At 38.3% G+C, this 8,121-nt stretch overlaps 1 long non-coding RNA gene across 1 annotated transcript in view; it reads right to left on the bottom strand.

The window, feature by feature from the left end:
• The window catches only part of LOC110264290, a 7,051-nt gene extending 4,429 nt beyond the window's left edge, over positions 1-2,622 (bottom strand). The window contains exons 1-2 of the long non-coding RNA XR_002350189.1: positions 2,118-2,622; positions 1,900-2,033 (exon numbers count right to left, since the gene is read on the bottom strand). This is a non-coding gene — a long non-coding RNA (uncharacterized LOC110264290). The remainder of the gene's footprint in view (positions 1-1,899; positions 2,034-2,117) is intronic.

The raw sequence follows: 8,121 nt of genomic DNA, 5'->3' as shown, positions 1-8,121 counted from the left end.
ACTAAACAGAGTAAATACAAATAGCTAATTCATATCATAAAAACAATTTCACTTAAAATAGTTTTAAGTTCCTTCCTTTAATTCACGTTAATTAGACAAAATTCCAATCACATTAACAATTCCTTATCCATAAACATCATTCCTAAATACATTATTAAGACCACAACACAAACAAGTAAAATATCTATAAAGCACGTAAGCACATCACGAAAACAACAGCACAAACACAAATAAATAAAATAAAGCAAACACAATCAAATGTAAATGCGTGAACAAGATAATGCATGCCTGTTCCTAGCGCAGGCTATGAGCTCATGCGTCGGTTGTCTACCCGCAACCCGACGTTACTCGGAGTGAACCCCGAATATGGTCCCTTTACTGTGTCAATTAGACACCTTGGCATCACGGTTACCCGTGTCAATTAGGCCTCATTATAATAACAGTTCAATGTGTATCACAGTAAGGAACAGTTCTATCAATTAGGCGAACATTCCCGCATTAGCAATCTCAGGCTATCCGTTAGGCGGGCAATTTCGCATTAGCAGTTTGGCACAGGGCCCGTTTAACATACAATTCTCATTTATTTATTTCATTCTTGACTTTTCATTTTCTTTCATTTTATTATACCTCCACATCATCAATTACATACTCATACCTTCACATCACCATATTATTAAACATGCCTCCGCATCACCGCTTAACTATACATACCTCCGCATCACTAATTAACTTTAAACCCTTCCTAGTTGTTATTAGTACTACTGGTTTAAAAGCAAAACTTGGTGTTGAGGTAATTTGGTTACAATTAAAACTTGTACCATCTCTCTTAAAATTCTGTTATTATTTTCTAAGAAAATGCAGAAAAACAGCAGGAAGTAGTAAGTTTGATAAATTCCTTAAAACTCCAATTTTCACCCATTCCCTTTCAAAATTCACAACTTCAAACAAGACTCTTTTAGCTTTTCATTGAATCAAATTCCAGATTAATACCATGTCATATGAAAAAGTTATGAAGTGAGAAACACAGCCATGCCTTTTAGAATTCGATTTCCAAAATCCAGTGAGCTACCCATACTCTTTTTAACATATCTACTTGGTTAAGTAGGGTATCGACATGAAATTTAAAATGAAGATTGTGGACACAGGAAGATTGAAAATGCCGTTAGTTTCAGCTCAAATACTTACCAGAATTGAAAGTTAAAGGAGTTGGAAGTTGGTGCTTCTGTAGTAAAGAAACAGAATTTTCTGCAGAAACCATCAATCTTCAAAAATTCATTTCTCCCAAACCACTCATTAATAAATTCTGAATTTTTTATGAGATGCTCAAAACACATTAAAGTTTCATGAAAAAATAGTTTCATTCAAATATATGACCTGAGATACTCCCAGAAATTGATTCTTTCTACTGTCATGTATGCAGAAATTCTGTCTTAAGCATTTTCAACAACCTTACTTATCAAAAACCACATTTGAACTTATAACCCTTCCAAAATTACACGTTTAACCTCTTTCCAGTTATTCAAAATTGTCTTCATTGCCAACACAGTCCAAGAACCCAGAATCAATAATTCACACGATGTCAAGTACTTAAGCATCATTAAACCTTTTCTTTTCTACACTATCCCAAGCATAATTTTCCATATACACTCATCATCATTCAAACACATAATAACTCATCAATTCACACCAGCAAGCTCAGCAACAAAAGTAACACCAATTATTCTATCCCTTACAATATTCAGTACGCACAATCATCAAATCAATCACCAACTACAGTTATAATTCAACTCAATTCCGTCAATTATTCACACAAAGCAACCATAAACCATTTGCAGTTACTCTTTTAATTTTAGTAGCATTCATAAGTTAAAACCTTTGCTTTTAAAACAAATTCCCTACCTCAGTTAGTCGAAACCCACAAGGTTAGGCGTGACTCCAACTTCGTTCTAACTCGCAGCAGCAGCAGCAACAGCTTTAAACCGAATCATTAATAGCAATGCCATCGAACAATTTGTAGCGGTATTGGCATAACCCTAACATATTAACATCTCAACATTCTCAATTAACCATGGAAGCAGAACGGTAATAATGAGGGTTTGGGAACAAGGACAACTTACTAAAACTTGAAAAGAACAGAGGAATGGAGCAGCAGCAGTAACAGCTTTGTTTAAGCACATGCAACCCCACGGCCACCATCACGGTAGCAACGACTTCGGCACACAAAAGGGGAACCAAAATCAGAGACAAGGCTGAGCAACTAACGGAGACGGTGGCTTCGCAATAGCTGCGCGGCCTTCCTCCTCCCTTGGACAGCGATGCGGCACGGCAGCAAGGGGCTGGCACGACTTCTCTCTCTCTCTCTCCTCGCGTTCGCCTCTTTCTCTCTCCTCTGTTGTTGGCGACGATGGCGGCTACCGGCAGTGGGTTGGACGCAGCTGGGCGACAACGTGACGGGCATGAACGGCGAGCCCAAGGCCCGCAGTGGTGGCGCAGTTCCTCCCTCTCCTCTTCTCCCTTCCCTGTCACAGCTTCACTCTCAGATCTCTCTCTTTTCTTTCTTGCTTTTTATTTCTATTGCTGTATGGTAGCATTTTAGAAGAAAGGGGAAGCGGTGTGGCGGTGAGAAAGATTAAATTGTGGCTTATTGAAGAATGAACAGGTGGTTGGAGGGGTATACATGTGTGGGTGTTTTAGAAGTTAGGATTAGGATTAGTGGATTAGCCATTAGGATTTAGAATTGGAAATTTAGGATTTGAGTAGAGTTTTAATTTAAAACCAAATTTAATCAATATAATAATTAATTTTAAAAACACTATTTTATTTTTCAAATTACAAATTATTTTTAATTAAATACTCTAATTTACAATTTAGAGATAAATAAATAATATTAATCAAAATTTTTAATTATTTAATTTAAATTATATACAAAACTCTCTTTTATTTCCAATTACTAAAACTTTGAATTTTAATTTAGCAAGAACCATTAATTTCAGTAAATCAAAAGTATCTAATTATAATTGAAATTTATATAAAACTAAATTAATTTAAAACATGAAGTCTCATAATCTTTCTAAAAAGAAAATCATATATATAATTATAAATAATTCATTATTTATTTTCTAAAAATCCGGGGGTTTACATCCCACTCCACTTATAAATTAAACCTAATTTTTATATACTCATTCTATTATTTATTCTTTTGATAATTTAATGATTGTTCTTACTCCAACTTATTCTTTTCGTCTAATGTTCCAGTGCGATTGTCTTTTGCCGCAATCGTTTACAATGCACCACATCTATGAAATACCTCATCTAGTTATATTCACTGATTCGGGTTCTAACTACATGGATGTAAGCGTCCAAAGAAGGGGCAGTAAACTCTATTTTACCGAATGATGGTTGGATCTGCTAACATATTATGACCAACCTAATGAAATGTAGGTAAAGTTAGTTTTTTTGGGAGGAGCTCGATTTTTTATTGAGGAATTGTTTCCACAGAGCTTTGTAGGCTAGGTTCAAGTTCCATCCCTTCCATACTTTCTACATCTGCCCGTAAATCTTCGAAGTGGAGCACATAATGAGATTGAATTCCTTCAATTTAAGTTCAGTTTTGGTAAATTCGTGTCAAACTCGGAGATACAATTTCAACACTTGGTAATATATTTAAATTTTTTTATTTAAAGCTTTTCGTTATTTAAATAATTTTATAATATTGTGATTTTTCTTCAGAAATTATCGGCCTTCTTTTGTATCAGTGCAATACCATTGAAGAGAATAAGGATCAGTTTAGTTTCTTGGTGTGATAATTATATACCTTGCCGCGTTGCATAGATAGCGGATGATGAAGCTTATTTAACAAGAGGGTAGTCTAAATTTATACGAATTCTAAATGTTCGAACATACGATGTTGTTTCAGTTGTTTATCGTTACAAGAATGATTCTAATCTATATGTGTCTAAGGACTAGAATAGATTAAATATTATTTAAGTAATTTAGTTTTAATATTAGTATTTGATTAAATTAGATTTAGAGAAATTTAAATTGTTGCCTCAATTTATATATTACGACTATTTTTCTTGGATATGTTATTTATAAATTTTTAAACTTTCTTTTTTTTTATTTATAAGTTTATTTTTTTCTTTTCTCTATTAAAAAAAATTGTATACATTGCGTATGAATGGGACCGGGATTGGAGATTATATATGGATATAAAACATAAAAAATTATTGCACGATGAATAATATATATATGGACCTAGCATCACTTAATAAAATCATGGAAAATAATCAACTTACCTTATCATCCATGAGAACCATTTCTATGTAAGCCGTCTTGCTCTTGTCAAATTTGGATGGGACTTTCCATAACCTTATAATTCTTGCCTTTATTTTCCAAATTTTTTCATTACATAATCTACCATAGGTAATACTGTTGATAGAATCGTAGCTAGTAGCCATTAGGTATGAAAAATAATAAACATAAAAAGAACTATGTCTGAGGTATGAATTTTTTAGATGATAAATAATTGTAACAATTTACTATTACTCCTTATATATACATATATACACACACTAATTGAACAGAGTAATAATTAGACAATATTTTTAATGGAGATACTGATACAAAGAGGGAAAAAAGGGTGTGACAACAGAGGCTTAAGAAGGGAGAAAAGGCCTCTATCAAAAGTGTGTGTGATGTGAGTCTTTCCTTCTGACTTCGTATCTTTTCTCTCTATGCATTCTTTCTAAAATTCCCAAATTCTAACTTTAATTCCCTTTCACAGGTGAACCTAGACTCCAGCCATTGATTTCTTCATTCTTTCCATATAATTCTTCTCATACTCTGAACTACTAGGACTATTCCATTTCATTGCTATACTATACTTGTACTGTTCTGATTCTTCATTAGAATTCTCTATAGCTTGCAATTGTTATCATTTGGTGCTTTCATCGAGTTATAATGACAGAGAATACTCGTCTCCAAACATTGCAAGCTGTGGTTTCTCATTTAACCGAACAGTCGGAAGGTTACATCGAGCAATTTGCCTCCATCACACAAACACTTGCTTCTTTACAGGATCAGATCGCACAACACTTAGAAGAATCCCTAATACGCGGCCCTTCTTCCACTGTCTTTGGCCACCTGCGTCAGATGAAAGTTGATTTTCCCTGCTTCTCTGGTGCCGAGGACGTTTCCCAATGGATCTATCACGTGGAATGCTTCTTCCGCATCTATGATATCCCTGAGGACCAACGGTTGGATCTGGTGGCCGTCAATTTAGAAGGTTGGGCCCTTGCTTGGTTTCAGATGTGGGAGAGACTCAAACCTATGGCCGATTGGCTCGCCATCTCCACCGCCTTGCAAATGCAATTCGGGCTATCCCATTTTGAAAACCCCTGGGAGGAGCTACTGAAATTGAAACAATCCACCACGATAAATGCTTACTTTGAATCCTTTAACGACTTAGCTGCCCGTGCATATGGGTTAGGTGATGCACTGCTTCTTGATTGCTTTATGGGTGGTCTTCATCTGGAACTGAAACAGGAGGTAAAAGCCCGTTCCCTGATCTCATTATTGTAGGTGGTTTCTTTTGCCAAATTGTTTAAAGAAAAGTTTATGACTCAAACCCAACGCTGGCGCTTCTCTTTTGCTCAGCCACAGCACCCTCCGGCTCGGCTTACTGCTGCCTTAACCCCGAAACCACTCACTACCATTTTTCCAGCACAGCCGCCGCCTCAAAACCCTCCACTCCTTCCCACTCCTCCAAAGCCTAGCACAATGCGCAAATTAACCCCAATGGAGATACAGTTTCGGCGAGAGAAGGGAATCTGTTTTACCTGTGACAAGCATTACTCTCCTTCCCACAAATGTGCTTCCAAGCACTATTTTCCAATCCAAAATGTGGAGGAAGTCCTTACTGACCAGGACTCTGCAATTGAGATAACTGAAGTGCACCAAACCCAGCCGATACTGGCTGTGGACATGGTCGAGCCCCTCCACCTTTCGTACAATGCCATGACTGGCATCCCTACCCGACGTTCGATTCGGTTCTGAGGTCTAGTGCGCGACAAGGACATCCGCATACTCATGGATGGCGGCAGCTTTGATAACTTCATCCACCCTGCTTTACTTCGGCGTTTGGCAGTGCCCATTCATCATTCCCCAAGATTCAAGGTTGAGGTGGGTAATGGTGCTTTGTTGCAATGTGAGGGTGAGGTTCGAGATTTACCAGTTAGCATTCAAAATCAACTACTCCTTATCTCAGCTTTCGTCCTCCCCATTGCTAGTGAGGAGCTGGTTTTAAGTGACATTTGACTTGAAACATTAGACACTCATTTGGTTAATTACAGGGAAAAATTCATTACCTTCATGGTTGGGGCTAAGATGATTAATTTGTAGGGTGAAAAAGATGTTAACCCAGCTCAGGCACAATTTCATCAATTACGGCGTTTGCACGTAACTTATGAGATTATGGAAATGTATACACTCTAAAAAGCTTGCCCCCGCTGCGAGTGCATGATCACACCATTACCTTGTTGCCCGGAACGACACCTATTAAGATCCGCCCTTATCGATATCCTCATAGCCAAAAGTTTGAGATTGAGCGGATCATCTCTGAGATGCTTATCGATGGCATCATACAACTGAGCACTAGTCCCTTCTCTTCTCCCGTGCTTTTGGTGAAAAAGAAAGACGAATCCTAGTGGTTTTGCACTGATTATCAAGTTCTCAATCATGCCACCATCAAGGATTCCTTTCCTATGCCGACTGTGGACGAATTAGTCGATGAATTGTTCGGTGCTCGGTTCTTCTCTAAACTCGGCCTCCACTCTGGGTACCATCAGATTCGTGTCAAACCGGAGGATTATTTTAAGACAGCTTTCCGAACACACCAAGGCTCATACGAATGGCTCGTTATGCCATTTGGTTTGACTAATGCTCCTACTACCTTCCAGTGTTTGATGAATTCTATCTTTTCTGAGGTTTTACGGAAGTTTGTCCTCGTCTTCTTTGATGATATTTTGGTTTATAGTGCTGATTGGCAGTCTCATTTATATCATCTAGTGTATGTCTTACCCATGCTCAAGCACCATTCCCTATTTGCCAAACTCTCAAAATACTCCTTCGGAAAAACCCAAATTGACTACCTGGGCCATGTGGTTTCACTTGAGGGAGTGACAGTGGATGACTCAAAAATTGAAACAATTCGATGTTGGCCGATTCCAACTTCAGTGAAGCAACTTTGGGCATTCTTGGGATTGGCGAGTTACTATCAAAAGTTCATATGCAATTTTGCCATTCTAGCAGCACTACTCACTAACTTGTTGCGCAAAGAGGGGATTGCATGGTCGATATCAGCCTCGGATGCTTTTGTGACATTGAAAGAGGCTCTAACTCATGCACCAGTCCTGACACTTCTTGAATTCTCTGAACCTTTTATGCTTGAGACAGATGCTTCGGGTACCTGTCTTTGGGGGATTCTCAGCCAAGACGGGCATCCTATCGCATATTTTTCGAAGAAACTCTCCTACACGGCTCAGAAACAATCTGTCTATGCCCGGGAGATGCAAGCAATTTTAGCAGTAGTGGCTAAGTTTCGCCACTACTTGCTTGGTCACAAGTTCGTGATATGAACGGATCACAAAAGCCTCAAGGAACTCTAGGCTCAGACCATTCAAACACCGGAACAGCAGACTTGGTTGGCCAAACTCTTAATCAAGGTACAAAAAGGGCTCGGATAATCAAGGTGCCAATGGGCTGTCTCTCCAATTTCTTGCTGTCACCTCACTCACTTGCGACATTCTTATGCAGTTATGATCCGATCTCCAGCACTTTAACCCCTAGGATTCATTTTCTGATGTGGATCTTCGGTCTGAGAATTTACAGCACCGACAGGGTCTTTGGTTTTGAAGAGACCGACTAGTAATCCCTTCTACTTCTTCCCTCATCCCAAAGCTTCTTTATGAGTGTGATGACTCAGCCATTGGAGGGCATGGTGGTTACCAAAAGACATTGTGCCGATTAACTCCCCAATTTTTCTGGAAGGATATGGCTCGTGTGGTCAAGGACTACGTGAGCCAGTGCTCTATTTGCCAATAGGCGAAGTACTCAACACTACCG

This window comes from Arachis ipaensis, chromosome B07 (genome assembly GCF_000816755.2).
Source record: "Arachis ipaensis cultivar K30076 chromosome B07, Araip1.1, whole genome shotgun sequence".
Classification (NCBI taxonomy): domain Eukaryota; kingdom Viridiplantae; phylum Streptophyta; class Magnoliopsida; order Fabales; family Fabaceae; genus Arachis; species Arachis ipaensis.
The sequence above is the reverse complement of the archived record's forward strand: the minus strand, read 5'-3'. Positions and strand labels throughout refer to the sequence as shown.